The following is a 14,207-nucleotide window of genomic DNA, read 5'->3' on the forward strand; positions in this document are numbered from 1 at the left end:
TAATTAAAGACTTCATAAAATCAAATCAAACTTGAAAAGTGTTTACTATACACATAAATAAACACATATAGGTGAAAACTAATTTTTGAAAAAAACATTTTAGTTTTCCAAAATCTAACCCTAACAATACATACAATACTACAACATATGTTTGCCAAACTCCTAAACCAAAGTATTTCATGATTCACTACTTCCACTCATCTATCTTCAAAACAAATCAATTTTATCATATCTTAATTTATATCACTTAAAACTGTTTATAATTACTTGATTTTTATTTTTCACGCATCAAAATATTTTTTTACAAGATTTATAAATTATTTTTAAAATAAACCGGTACCAGACGACTTACACTTCAGTCGTCCAGACGACTTCCAACATCTCAGACGACTCAGACGATTTACTAGGGCTATATTCGTAAAAATGGCTTCTGTTTTTTTGTTTGGTCACAAGGGGCTGAGCTGTAATTTTACTAGGCTTTTAGGTTAGTTTTGCATTTGATTCAAGTTTGGGTATAAGTTTGGGGTTAAAATCAAGTTGTGGGTTAGTTTTGGCAAAAACCCCAAATATAATTATGAAAATAGAATAATCTTGCTAAATTCATTTCAGTTTCGATTTCAAAATTTGTAGTTCGAAAAGTCTGGAACATTAAATTATTGGACCACATAGTTAAAATTTAAAACAATTTTTATTTTAGCACACAAATAGATTTTTTTATCCCAGGCAACACAAACACTTTTCAATCGTTTTTCAGAATATACATGGCAGTTCAGAAAACTTTGCTTGTAGTATTTTCTAATTGAGTAACAATTATTAGATTATATAACAAGGAAAAACGAAATAAATATTGGGACCATAAATATTAGAATGAATAGACGAAGACTGACGTGTTTACAATAATCTGAAGAGACACCAAAACATTGTAAAAAAATCCACAAGAGTCAACCATCATGCTCATTACATATTCACATAACTGCCCGGACCTTTTTCGTCTAAGGCCATTCTCAGGTGGTCAAATCTGTAGATGAAGGAATCGCAATGAAAATCACTACACCATGGCAGCAAGTGACAACTTGTTTTTCTTTTTGTCATCTGAATTTCATTAAGTTAAAGAAGACACCAGATTACAAACTTACAAACAATACAGCAAGTTAGGAACAAAACCAGCAAGTTCATAGAGAACCTCTCGAGACTAGAGCTAGTGTAAAAACATTTTTCTGGAGACAGGACGGTGATCAAAAGAACGATCCTGGAACACACAAATGGTATATCAAAACATAGACCAAGAAAAATGGTATATGAAAATTTAAGAGTTAAAACTAAACCTAGCTATTACTGAATCTCTTTTATGACTTACAAGAATAAGCTAAAATAATTTATTAATTAAATTGTACGGTTGGAATTTTGATCAAATATAAGTTTCATACTTATACATCATTTCTTCTGTAAGTCTTAAACAATTTTTGAATAACATAATGTATGTAGTGTTCCAGTAGACTGTAGTAATTTGGTCGGCAAAAAAAACTCCATATTGGGACAATAGTCATTTTGGATATATCATATATTTGAACTTAATCCTTATAGTGTTCCAGTAGACTATAGTCATTTGAGCTAAATTATACTCCTTCCATTTCATAATAGATGATGTTTTAGAAGATTTTTGTTGTTTCAAAATAAATGATGTTTTGATATTCTTATATTATTTTTAACTTTATTGAAAACTGTGTAACCAATTAGATGTTGTAGTCATTTCTGTAATTGGTTGGATGATATTTAAATTATATTTTTTAAACCACTTTTTAGAGAAAAGTAAATTTCTTAATCTTTGTGAACTAAAGAATAACATCATGTATTATGAAACGGATGGAGTATATTTGTATGAAGTATACAGTTTTACATGTTTTAGTGGGACTACAAAGAGTTATCTAGTTAACCTTTTAGAGGATAATCAACATTATAAAAACATATCAAAAGTTCAAAAAAACATTATAAAAACGTTGACTATTAGTCGATCATATTTTTGTTAGTTTTAGCGGTTCATAAAATTCCTCTGATTTTTAACTATGCGAGGATTTACTAAGAAAACGATACCATGCTATAGTTGTCCAGATCTTCTACTAATTGAAACAGAAAACAAATCTATTTAAAAAATGTAATCATACGACAAGGTCTAGAAAGAAGAAACACATAGAATGGTTAAAGAGGCTGTGATCCGATTAAACTTTTTTGCACAGTAATGATGAAACTTCATTTCAATTTTAAGTGGATATCAGCCTTTTCATGATTGCTTTTCAATCATCAATCTTTTTTGTGGGAAACACTAATCATAATGTGATCACTTCCCAGCTATACTGACTTTTGTTAGAGTATCTCCAAAAACACTCAATTTTGAAGACAATACTCATAATGAATAACTTTAACATATCTCATATATACTTCATGCAGTACTTTTAGCAAAATTGTAGCCAATTTATTTTGCTTCATTATGTATAATGCATTACATTAACGTTGAAATATATATCATTCGTTTCCCCTATTTAATTTACAATAAATGTTGTATTGATAATTAATAAGGTATAAATAAGGCATGTGATATATTATGCAAAATTTTCTAATATGATCGCCCTAAACAAAACATCACTTCAAACGAAACATAAATAATATAAACTAATTGAAAACCTAAAACAAAGATAACTATAGTTTAAGAACATTATGAGAGAAAGATGTACAATTTTCATCTTTATATATCAATTCATCGTATATTTTCATAGGATCCTCTCTTATAGAAGACGGAAAATAAGTTTATACTTCTTCCGTATCACTTTAAGTGGTGTTTAGAGAAAAAAAAATGTTTCAAATTATTGATGTTCTCGTTATTCTAGGTAGAATTTAATATCATTTGAACTTTGTGACTAATTACAAAATGCTAAATATTTTTTTTATTGGTTTAATTAGTTTCATTTAATGATATTTTTATGTAACCAAAATAAATTATATAGAAGTGTATTTTTTTAATATACGTGTAAAAACCTTAAAAATCATTTAAAATGATACGGATCGGTATTGGTGTCAATGCAATAAAATTGGTGTCAGCTTTTGGTAATCCACACCAAAGATCCAATCAGTATTGTTTTCACCTGCCACTATAAATATAGCTAATTCACTATACGTTATAGAAAGCGCAATACAAATAGCGGTTACATCCGTCTCTCGTAATTTGTGTCTCGTAATAGCTGTGGCTCTTCCATTTGCCGCAAGTTGTAAGTGCGGATTGGTTTAGGTTTCCGAATAGCGGTTTTTCTTGTTGTGTCGGTCTCTTTTAGATTAGATCGAATTATTGTTTAGAAATTTTTTTTTCTTCTTTACTTTGTTTCTTATTGCCATTGTACTTCTGTCAAAAATCTTAAAATTGGTAATAATATCTATACATTTTTACCAAAAAAAACACAATACAAATTCTAATGTAATAATACTTAAAAACATCCAATTAGTTGGCAGAAAAGCAGCTAATCAACATTAAACCAAAAAAATTAAGTAAATTACTGCATTTTATTTTAGATTTTACTTTTGTATTAGAAAGATTGATGTTTTAGAGTATAATTAATGTAACTATTTTAAAATTTTAAACATAAGTTAAAATTTAAAAATATGAGTGTTGAAAATTTATTGGTAAAACAAAAAGTAATAAACAAAAAATGTATTTTTTAAAATATGTGTAAAAATCTTAAACATTATTCTTTTAAATACATAGGAAGTAACATATTGTATAATATACATTAACATGTATTTGTATTTGTGTACGTATATGCATATGATCATGTAAACGCGCATAGGTTTAGGTGAGGATGCATTTAGTCCATTCGAATTTACTTTGTAGATTATTATGTCTACGAGTATTTAATTAAGTTAGCAAATGATACTCCCTCCGTTTCTTATTGTAAGTAGTTTAAGGAAAATTCTTTTGTTTCAAAATGTAAGTAATTTCTAAATATCTAGATAATTTTTACATTTATTGGATATAGTGTAACCAATCAAATAATATCAATTTTTTATAATTAGTTGAACTAATTAATTAAATATTATTTTTCTTAAAATATCAACTTTCTTAATATTAGTGCTTTTAGTATAAACTACTTACATTACCTTGTGAAACGGAAGGAGTAGTTGGGTAATTAAAACCGAAAGTGGGAGGAAGAGGATCAAAATGCGTCAGGTTTTAGCAATACAAATGGTAAGGGAGAGAAGAAGTGCGTGTCGTTTTCACCATTCCACTAAATTGATTCTTGGTCAATTATTCCAAAAGCAAGTGCGATTACCATTACCGAACGGCCACTGCGTTGCGGTTACCTTTTCACATTTTTCTTCCCGCTCAATGCTGTTGTACAGAACTATAGATATGTACCTCTTAAAACAATAATTGCGTTGTCTATGCAGAGCTCTTTTTGGGGCTTCCAAATGGCTAAAGATAGATATTTACTAAATGTTTTTTTAATGAACAAATTTACTAAATGTTTAAAATCACATATATCGACCTACCCTGGATCTGTATATGTTTAGGGTGACATTTAATTACTTTATTTTATGACGACAAGTTGGAATAAGGTTAAAAACGTAAAGACTAGAATAAGGTTAACAAAAATAAAAAAATAAACGTAAAGAATAGGTTTGTTATGGCAAAAAAACGTAATCGAACCTTCGACATGTGCTTCTCCGCAACTTTATGATAAAGTCGCAGTTTGCCAGTTTCAATAGTACGTTTCTAAAACTGCCCAATCAGGCAATTGATCCTCGGTTCTTTTTTTTCATATTTAATTTGCAGTTGTTTGAGGCATTTTATTTCTAAATATGTAATTATGCATCGATGAAAAATATATATACATAAATGGTATTGCAATCGAAGTGTGTAACCAAGTTGTCAAGTACAATACCCTTAAGTTAGAGTTCTATTAAAAATTATAAATATTAATAATATAAATTTTGCCAAAACTATAATAGGTCCAATGAAGTTTGTGAATATATGAGTAAATATAGGATATATATAATTGGAAGCAAAATCAGATGATTCGATTTGAAATGCACAGACATAAGATGTGCGGTCTACATAATCATCAAACCAAAAAACTGGTGAGAAACCCTTACTATGCGACAACAAAAAAATATTGAACCTTTGTAACACGGGTGAGAGATGTTCCTGGTAAGATAATAGGTATTTCTCATATAATGTAGAATCACACCAGCCTTGAAAATATCTCTCACAAACATTCCAAAAACCCAATGAATACACTAATAAAATGTTCGTTAGGCCCCATATGACCCGGTCTACTCCGGCCGAATAAGACTCGAAAATATCCACGGGTTTAATATCTCCTATAGAATTTATTGATAACGAAGTTGGCTTCTAGAGATAATGCTGTTGACAGAGAGTATATTTGTCCATATCTTGATTGATACTCTTGAATATCAGAGTGTCACTAAAGATATGTACGAACATGATCGCAAATGATGAGCAGTAAGTGGAAGTTAAGAGTCGCATCATCAAAGACAATGTATTCTAAAAAGTAAATTTTCCATTTCGTATCACTTCGACTAGTCTTTGAAAAAACAAAAGGCTCTTTTTTTGTTGACCAGTACAAAGATGAAGTTGAAAACATATATATGAAAAACATCTATTCTATTAAAACACAAGTGTGACCTGTTGATATTAGTTTAGTCCAACAAATATTTTCCATGATACCTACCTTTTGATATGATAACTGTATATAAGAAAAATACAAACTTTATACAATAACCACCGCATCAGTTAACCTAATAACCACCACATCAGTTCTCACCTAACTGCATCAATATATTTGGGCATCAATAATATACGGGTCACTCTCTAGTTCAGTTTTATTTACGTTGTTTTGATTTGGCATACATATGAAAGTGCCAAAATATAAAGTTTGGTTCAGACCGCCGATAAGATAAAACCGGTTTGGAGATAGCGAAGCAAAACATTAGTTATGGATACTCAAATTTTTAAGAGTAAAAATGCATAGTCATAAGCCCCTATTTTTGTCACCCAAAATCTCACGACTAACTCTGACAGCCGGACCAAGATTGGTTTCAGTTTTGGTTGGTATAATATTGGTTTAGTCATGGACTGTGTATATATGGTTTGAATTGGGTACAAAAAAACTTGGGAATGTAAAAACATTTGACTAATGTAGATGTGAAGAATATGGATAAAGTGGAGATACATCATAATCCGACTTCTACAGCATTGCTCGAGACATATATGCAGAGCATATTCGAGTTAGCAATCAGAAAAAAAAAATCAAAAATCTTAAACACTCAATGTCTCGACCATATCAATGATACAACATCCATTATCCTTCCATAGTTTCCTTAGTTTTTTTTTTTTTTTTTTGACAAAGGGCTTTAGTTTCCTTAGCTAGAATCATTAAATCTTTACATAACTTGTTTACTTTACGCACTGTACATTTTTTCTTCCAAAAGCTCATATTCATCCCTTAAATATTAATTAAGAATCATTTAAAAAGTTGTAACTTATAGTTTATATTAATTACAAAAGAGACTTGCTGATGTGTCACTTAATTAAGTTATCAATTTACATTACGTGGCGGCTTAAAAATCGATTGAAAAATTTGTAAGTCTAAAATTGATTGAATAATTCCCTAGAGACATTATGTCCGTTAACATATACGACCATCATATATTATAATGTTCACAAAAAATTTAACCGGTTAATTTATTATGCTATGAACCAAATGTTAGATTGATGAATTTAATGCTTCTTCTTCCAATGGCCAAATTAAGTCTCTTCCTTTCATGTCTGTCTTTATCTTCTCTTTATTCTGTTTTCTCTATCTTTTCCCCCCTCAAACGGTTCTCCTTTTTTTCTCTTTGATTTAATTTTCTAATAGTTTTTGTGTTGTTTAGATTCATAAGTATAGAAAGAAAGCCCTCATCTCCTCTTCTCCGGCGGTGCAAGCTTGAACCAGTCTTTTCTTCACTGGTCTCAACATCGTCTCCCGGCTCAAGCTCGCCAGCTCTGCTCAAGTCCAAAAGCTCACCTCATCTCAAGCTCTAGAAATTCACCATACATCACCTCCTTTGAAGCTTCGGAACCTCGCCTCTGCTCACCGGCGGTGATGGTTAGTTACATGAAGGATGTTGCCAAACCATGACAGAGAAGAGAGTGTGTGTGTGGCGAAGAAGATTTTCTTTTTATTAGGTTTAGTTTTTTTTTTAATTTGGTTTAGTTTAGTAAACCAATTACAATTGGTAAACCGATCAATTTATAAAATGATTTTAATCTGTAAAGCAATGATTTTGCAGACCGATTTTACTTTTACATTTCTGAAATATTTTGTTTATATTTTGCATTTATAATTTTTATAAACTCTATTCTCTCGAGTTTAAATACACAATTGTCTACATTTGAGTGGATGGTACATCATGTTCGAGAATAACAGAGTAGTAAACCAAAATGAATATCAAGTGTTCTTCATTATTAGGTTCAACACATAACCAAAGTTACGGGGAATCTTTAGATAAGACAATTTATTGGCTGTAAATCTTACAAATATATGCTTGGAACAAATAGACAAAAACTTATACTATCAAGTAAGTATGTATGAAACAAATACAAGAAACCTCTTATATTGTATACGAAAAATATGAAAATATTTGAAAACTATTCGGGTAGAAAACATCAAATAATATATGGTCTTTCTAAAGTTGATGTTGGTTAAGTGTCATTTTAATTTTAATTAAACCGAAGCATAAGCCATCAAATTGTTTTAGTTTTTAATGTTAGAATGCAATAAAAGCCTAAATTAGCGTGATACATACATATAGAATCAGGAAAATTTAGGTAAGTGTAATATATTTGTTTCGATAGAATAAGAAATAAATAACTACAAAATTATTATCACCAAACTGGTGTATCTATCGAATATATATGTTTGCTACACGATTCTTCAGAAGTTATATATGGGAATTTAAATTGATTCCAATTGTTTTCGGTAGTTATAGATAACTTATATTATTTTTTCTTTATGGAGGTGATTGGAACGAGCTGTATCTTTATGTTTTTACTGTAGAACTTAAGCTGTAGAACTTAAACTGTAGAATTATTTGATGTAGATTATTTTGTTATAGTTTTTTAAAGCATTATTTTTTTGCTCTCGAAATAAAGCTTTCTACAGCCATGTTTTTTAATTTTGTAGAGATTTTTTTTGCTGTGAATTTTTTAAGGAAACGAAAGCTCGATTGGTTGACATATATGACTCTAAACTAAATTTTGACTGTCTAGAGAATCTACAGCCGCAACCAATCACCCTCTATGTATCACGATAATAATGGGGATTCTTGGTAGCTAATGCTAATTAATGTATCACATTAACCTAACTATCAATCATATATATTAATTTACAAAAATTTCATTAATTTATAGAGACATTAATTTGTAGAACTTAAGCTGTAGATGTATTCGATGTAGATTTATTTGATGTAGATTATTTTGCTGTAGAACCTATATAAATTAATAATGTTGGGACTTTTAAATTTTATTAATTTATAGAAATATTAATTTACAAAAAATTCCTTATTTAGATTTCTTATTTTAAGATATATTTATTCTAAGATAAGAAAAATATTTTATTTTATTGTATAAACATTAACTGTTATTTTTTTTTTGAAATTTGACATTTATATTAATTATATTATATTATTTGGTGTATATAATATATATTGCATAGATTTAAATGAGGTTTTAGATATAATATTACTAAATCTCATCAAAAATATATTAAGTGTTAAGAAAATATAAAAATAATTCTATTGTGAATATAAAACAAACAATAAAATAATAAGTTCTTACTTATACAAAATATGTATACATATAAATTAGTAATTTATAATTTTAATGGGATCATATATTTACAAAGAATTTTCTATAAAAATATTATATTATTATTTTATCGCTCTGTGTCAAATTTTGAACCTATCCAAGTTGAGACCGATGAAATTTATTAATTTATAAAGATTATTAATTTATCGAGTATTAATTTATAGAGGTTCTACTGTATATACTGTTGACTGCAAGCATTCGAAAGCCATCATCTTTCTAAGTATTAATTCAGCTAAGGACTTAAAGAAAAAAAAAATATAAAGTTACAGATTTTGTTTTTCAGGGATTAATTTGGTTTAAGAGATTTAGTTTATTTGGTCCATTAAAAGTTTGATAATCGGGTCTGATTAATTTTTTATGGTTTTAATATGGCCATAAAGAACCACAATTACAATTATTGTCTAAATTATAAGCCTAACCCAATTTAATTGTCTTTTTTAATATTTTCAATTTCCACCTTATGTTAAAAATGTTAATTCTAAAAAACAATTAAAAATTTTAAAGCTCAAACCGACAAGTCCATACTAAATTCAAAAATATGTTTTGGACTACAATTACAATTACAAATGATCCCGACACAATGTATAGATGATTATATAAAAAAACATAATTGTATACATAAAACAAATCCGATCATATATAAATAATTAATTTGTCAATACTATGAGTTTTTAATTTTAATTATATAAACTCATTCTGCACCGTAGGTCCTACATGATCATATAAAGAAAACATAATTGTATACATAAAACAAATCCGATCATATATCTATATTTAATTGTCAATACTATATGTTTTTAATAATATAGATTATAAACTCATCGAAACGCAGGTCTTATCCTAATTCATTTAGTAATGCAACATAGTATAAGTATGTACTGTGCTTCTAATTCTTGTCTAATGATATATTTGAAAGTAGGTGAGATGTAAAAAGATTATCTTATGAAAACAAATTGATTGTTTTTGGTTTGTAAATCACCATTTTAGAATTGCGCGTTGATAAGATTCTTGGTTTTATGGTATTTTAATTTTGTTATGCTTATCTAAATTGCAATATATTTTAGACCGACGGACGACTGCTATACACGAACAATGGATGGGGTCCTATCAAATCACCCATTCAAAATTCTTGAAACACGTTTAAGATGAATATTAGTGGTATTGCTAATTGCTATTAGCAAATGCCCTAGTTTAGTAATAACTAATAACAATAATGATCATGTTGTATTGTCCAGACCATCCATTCAAAATCTTTAAAATCATCTATCTTATTAAAGTAGAAGTATCTAAAAAAAACTAATATTGTTTGGAACATAGATAGCTTAATAAGATAGATTTATTATTTCATGCTTAAATCTTTTAGTTTACATTAAATGGGTTTTTAATTCTCTTATATCTTTGATCCGTTTTTGTGTTGGTCCACTAATGATAATCAATGCTCTTTGACATACATACACAACGTTTTATTCCGTATCAAACCAAATCATAGAAACCAAAACTGAAATATTTATTAACAGTAATATTTTTTAACAGTATCATTCTATGTACTCCTGTTACACAATACAGTGAAAAAATACATAGTTTAAACTTATAAACAAAAGCAGTCAAACTAGAACCGTTAACTTTTCGTTTTTTAAATTTTGTATATAATGTAAAATATACACTTGCGCAATCTCGCGGATCAAAATCTAGTACATTATTAAGATTATTACTGATACTGGTAATTTGCTATTAGTAAGTGCCATGGTATAGTAATAAAAAAAACAAACCAAACGAACATGTTCTTTTTTTTTTGCTAAAAACGAACATGTTCTTGATTCCATGAAGTGATGGATGATGTTATATGTTATGGAATCACTCCCTCTTTCACTTTGTTTAGTATGGGTGTTCGGGTCTTCGGGTCGTGTTCAGGCCGGTTACTTTTGGGTCAGAGTCTTTTCGGGTCCTAAATATTTAGACTCAATAGGTATTTATAAATTTTCGGTTCGGGTTCGGGTCGGTTCTTCTCGGGTCCGGATCGGTTCTGGTTTATAATTAAAATACCCATAAAATACCCGTAATTTTTCGGATCCATATCGGGTCCGGGTCGGATTCGGATATTTAGGATCTGAAAAGAACATGATATACCCAATTCTATCAATTTTAGTTGAATATTTGTCGTATATATCTAAAATTTTACAAAACAACTTAAATTAAACTATTAATAATTAAAATAAAACATTTTAAAACTCTAAATTTTACATTTTAAAGTTTTATATTACTTTAAAAATGTTAAAAAATAATAACAAATGTTATTAACAAAAGATATTTCAACTAAATCATAAAATAATATATATAAAATATAACACAAAAACATCACAGTTTTAGATATACATGTTTTTAGGTCGGGTACAAATCGGTTCTTATCGGGTCGGGTCTATTCGGGTCGGTTCTTTTCGGGTCCGGATCTATTCGGGTCGGTTCTTTTTCGGTTCCGGTTCTTTCGGGTAAAAAAAATTTAGACCCAAAAAATACTTGTAAATTTTCGGTCCGGTTCCGGGTCGGATATTTTTAGATCGGTTTCGGTTTGAGTATTCGGGTCCAGATTAAAATGCTCATGCCTAGACTTCAGTATCTTGAATTCTTTTTGAAAGCCGAAAAGCGCGTTTATTTTGTCTTCCCATTCAATTAATAGAATAAAAGAGCTTATCCCGTTAATGTTTTTATTTTCCTAATATTCTGATTCTTGCTCTATATTGGCCTTCTGAAAAATTAAGAACCACATGAATATTACCACTTTTCAATAATTTAATTTACTTTCTCTAAAGATGAATCCACATGCCGAGTTATAATAACTATGGTGTTGTATAGTGCCAACGCCATTAAAAATGGTCAAACAACTCTTATGCTTCGTTGCCTTCATTGGTCCAGTTTTAAAAGAACAAATTCTTAAACGACTAATAATTATTATCCATCAAAGCAAAAGTAAATTTTGTTTAATCACAATGGAAGCAATATTTACATTTTAGAAATGCTTATACATTTCACGTGTAAGCACTTTCAGAGGCTCACAATCGATTTGAACAATTGCATCAAACGAGCGCAGTATATTAGTATTTAGGGTTTTGAACTCGTTTTTCTAGTTTTGTTTATTTATCCTGTCGCTTTACATTTGTTCCAATTGAAAATATGGTCAACTAGATAATGATGTTCTAACAAAACTCGTACTTGTGTGACAAATAGAACAAATACAACTCGTACTTGTTAGAAGAAATTAAAGTCTGATGTGTTAGTCTTCGAATGTGAGCGTCACTTACATGTGTTTGAATATTTCCAACAAATTAAAAAAAAAATGTACCTGAAACCTCTAACTAAATTGCATGTCTATTGTTATTAGCAACAACTTTAAATTAACGCAAAATGTAGAACAAAAGAACCAGCTATAGTAAACATATAAAAAGTTATAAAATAGAATATGCTTGAAACTGGACAATTACGCATATTGAGATAAAAAATAATCACAATTGGAGTTAGTAGTTGGTAATAGCAGCAGGAAGGTCCATTCAAAATCATTTGACAAAAAAATAGTTATGACGATAAACAAAGTATCAATTTTTTTGTCAACAAAGTATCAATTACTCTTATGTGTAATGCGTTTCATTAATATTGATTCCAAAATTTGCCTGAAGAATAAATTAAACAAAAAGAAGAATTAAGGATTATAAATCAATATTGAAAATCATGAACCGATTGTTCTTGAGTGGAGAACTTTTATTTATGATATAAAAAGAATAATTGATGTCAAATCATACTATACTCCATTTTTCTTATTCTAGAGAGTATATGTTACTATGGATTTGTAAGGTTTTGGTACCAGAAAACAGTTAAATGATCTCTTTCAATATTTAAATTGATTAAAACAAATTATTCTATAACAAAAATATTTCAACTGTTATTAATGATTGATATTGTTTACTCTGCACAAAAATTGCTTAGGCTGGATCAGCTTTATTGGTGATATAAAAATTGTTTTGCAAAACATAAATAAAGTACTGAAGAAATAAAGTTAAAGATTGAAGAAGAATCATATTTAGTAAATTAGAGTTTGCTTATGATCAATTTAATTTTTCAAAAAAACATGGTACAATCTAACCAAATTATTTTCCTCAAATGATGATCTGTTTATCTTTCATGTTGGTCCAAAATTTCAATTGGATAATTTAAAATGGGCTTGTATACTAACAACTGGTCCAAACGCTTAGTCAAATTGGAACTCAAACATCTTTCAAACCCAACTATATACTATACTAGGGTTGGTCCGACCTACGGGCGGGAAGTTATAATAAAAACTATTTTATTATGCCGAACAGTGTTTATATACCTGAACTTCAAAACAACAAATCGATTATTTGTGCCTAAACAATCATACATTCTATAGTATTGCATATAGTTTCGAGCAGAATTATCATTTGCCCACACTATACGTAATCATACACAATTTAAATATTTGATGATTAGTTTATCACACCCAATGCATAAGGCATAAGGCATATTAATACTACTCATTTGAAAGCCAGAAAAAATATTTTATTAAAAACAATTAACATCCCAAAACGACATTATAAGAATTGATTTGAATGATTTAACAATCAAAATTTGTAGGAACCCAAATCCTCACCCACTCAACCATTTACTAAGAAGAAAACTATTAAAACTTTATATGAAAAAGGTGACTTGGCCCGCCCTCTAGTTGGTTTCCTTTTTTATTAATCATCCGCTAATACATAATTAGATGATTAATTACCTAAACTTTCCTTTTTGGAGCTAATTACTCATAACTACCCGAAACCAAAACCGGTTCATTCAAGCTATATTTTTTGGTTTAGTTAAAACGTAGTAGTATTTTTTCTAGGTTTGCATCGGTTTCAGCTTCTTCGATTTACTTAATTATTAAAATTAAATTGAAAAGGAAATTACTTAACAATAAAAAAGGAACGTTTTGACAGATTTGGTTCGCAAGTAATGGAAGGTGTAGCAAAACAACATCAAGTCATTGTGACTGTCACAAACGCTGGCTTTGACCTATGCTCTCAAAGAGTTCTTCATCACCACCGTGAACACCAACTTTCCGGCGAAATCAACTTGTCTCTCCGTTGGGTCTGTGCTCCACTCAAACTCTTGAACCATCCTCGCCATCATTAGCTCCACGTGTATGATCGCCATCCTAAGCCTCGGGCAGATCCGACGGTAGATTCGAACGGCATCATCTTCACTCCTGCTACGGCGGTTAAATCTGCCTCTTCTTCACCTA

The sequence above is a fragment of the Brassica oleracea genome, chromosome C9, assembly GCF_000695525.1.
Source record: "Brassica oleracea var. oleracea cultivar TO1000 chromosome C9, BOL, whole genome shotgun sequence".
NCBI classification, from domain to species: domain Eukaryota; kingdom Viridiplantae; phylum Streptophyta; class Magnoliopsida; order Brassicales; family Brassicaceae; genus Brassica; species Brassica oleracea.